Raw genomic sequence first — 2,912 nt, 5'->3', positions numbered from 1 at the left:
AATATATGTTCAGGACTCTAGCCCTGTTTTAAGAAGAAGATTTTAGAAAATGGGGACAAAGAGATTTTCGAAAGAGAGTTTGAAAGCAAGATTGAAAAAATGTATCGAAAGCAATGTCATGGGCTATAAGCGAGAAAGACAACATAATGGCTTAGATATCATTTAACTCTGGTTAGGCAGAATCGATTTGATGATCAGTCACATCCTCCTATAGTGCATTTTGAAGTGATTAAGGTTTGGCAGGCTTAGACATGATTTTGTCGAACAATCATATAAAATATCGGTGGGAGGAGTTGACGACTAGTCGCATCCCCCTATAGTATATTCTGAGACGATTCAGGTGTAGCAGGCCTAGACATGAATTCACCAGACAGTCATACAACAGAAAATACAGTAAGACAATACAACATGAAGTCAAATAAAGAGTTTGCGTGACATGAACATGTGGTCATAGGCAACATGTCTGGACGAGCATGACTGTGACACTCGGTCTATTAGAAACTATTGACCAAGGTCACCCTGAAACCGTTCTAGCTCAAGTGTCCTAATCTTAACTTGTTTGACTCATGCAAGCTTGTCATCGAGATAATCCTATCGAGCACCTATAGCATAGAATTCATTTTCTAAATACTAATTCAAGCTCAATGGAGGGATAATATTCATCAATGGAGGGATAACATTCATCCATCACTGAAAGCACAAATCATAATATCCGATCCATCTCATTACCCATCTCCCCTACAATACTTCAACTAACTCTTCTTAAGACAGCCTATATTAGTAATAAGAGCCAAAAAAAAAATTTGAAGTTTCCTAAGATTTAGTTCTATGGAAAGGAGAGATGTATTTGAAGAGGTCAATAGTCATATTTTAAATTTCTCTCGTTCCTTTATTTCATAATAATATTAATTTCTTTGCAGTTATTTAGTTTTAAATTAGAAATTAAGTGACAAGAATTTTTTATGAGTCTAAATCTGTAACCATTTTTTTTAAGAGAAAAAGCAAGAAACAATTAAAATTAGTAAAAAAATAAACTTGTGAACAAAAAAAAAAAAAAAAAGGAAGGAAGCAGAGAAGAGGGAAGATCAATGCAGTATTAAATTGTTAGACACTTTTATATTCATCCAACACTAACGGTAGAAAATGAGATATTTAATATATATATATATATATATATATATATATATATATAAATAAATAAATAAATAAATGTACATATAAACATATATAAATAATATATATATGTGTATATATAAATAAATAAATGTACGTATAAACATATATACAAAATATCTAATATTTATTTGAAGTCTAACACATGAACTATGGTAAAATTTAGCTAAATAGTTTTGCATAACTTTGAACTTGAAATTGATGTCATGGATTCACTTAGCTTGACTTGAATTTCAAAAGACAAACGGTTGAGCTAATCAGGTAAGTGGCCTTACTATCGGTATAGGAAGTTTGTGTCCTATATGATGACATGTGTCTCGTAGTTCTACACGTGTCATATGTTTGATATGTGCGAATGATATGACATGATATGTTTGCGATGTGATAAGACTACGATATGATATGTTAATGATATGATACATGTTATGATATGATATGATATGTTTGACGATATGATGTATATTGTAATATGGTTTATGATATGATATACTATGTTGGAGGACATGTTATGTGCATGATATGACATGATATGATGTGTGAAATGAACGTCGCATAGTAAATATGTTTCGATATGGTATACAACCTTAATATATGTTTTAAAGGCTTTGCTATAAAGATGATATGATATGAAGGAAAATGTGAAAGATTATTTTTACATGGTTTGATATATGAAAAAGGTTGGGACCTCATGCATCGGAAACTTTTCCCATTTACGATGGGTACGAACGCTTACATTGTGAAAAAGAAAATGATTATTTTGTTTATCATAATACTATGACGGTCACTACTTCTATTGGGTGTTCTGCAACCAGAGAATGCTAACTCGACCAAAAAAGGGATCCAAGAGGTGTGCGAACCAATGGGTGGGTCCATATTCGCATGTATGGACCGTTTAGAATAGTAACTACACATCCAATGACCCGCTTAGGATAATCATCTAAGAGAATATAGATTTAAATGATAGGTCACATTCATGATTGTATATGCTTGCATCTAACCCAAATAGTGGGGTCACTTACTAAGTATTTTTTAAAATACTCAAATCACGTACTACTTTTATTTTCCAAGACAGTGGCATCGTAACTTTAAAACCATGATATATGCATAGAATAGTTGTATTTAATTTCATAGACTATAGGTTAGTATAGGGTATTTCTTTTTTTTATTTTTACTTATGTCTATTTTCAATTTTTCCATTGGTTTGTTTTAAGACCTTTCATTAAAGATGTAAGTTCATATCAATGTTTTATGATTATGTTTCAAATGATTATTTCTGCATAAAATGGTTACGTTATGTATACGGTAGCAACTTTATGTTAGTAAAATCTAGGGTCGTTACAATTGGTATTAGAGCTCTAGATTATAGATTTTGTAGACTAGCTTACGAGATCATATTCATGAGTGTATGCTTGCATCTAACCCAAATAGTGGGGTCACTTACTAAGTATTTCTTAAAATACTCAAATCACGTGATACTTATTTTTCCGATAAAGGCAAGACTGCCCTACACAGTTGACGGTAGCATCGCGACTTTAAAGACCATGACATATGTATATGGTAGTTTGGGGTATAATATGGGTCATGAAAAAAGCTTCTATCTCTGTAGGGTAACATTTATTTGGGGGTACTTTTGTATTCAATTTTATAGACTATAGGTTAGTATAGTTTTTTTTATTTTTTTTATTTTTATTTTTACCTATGTCTATTTTTAATTTTAGCATTGGTTTTGTTTTAAAGAC

This window comes from Cucurbita moschata, unplaced genomic scaffold (assembly GCF_002738365.1).
Source record: "Cucurbita moschata cultivar Rifu unplaced genomic scaffold, Cmos_1.0 Cmo_Scf00002, whole genome shotgun sequence".
Lineage (NCBI taxonomy): Eukaryota > Viridiplantae > Streptophyta > Magnoliopsida > Cucurbitales > Cucurbitaceae > Cucurbita > Cucurbita moschata.
The sequence above is the reverse complement of the archived record's forward strand: the minus strand, read 5'-3'. Positions refer to the sequence as shown.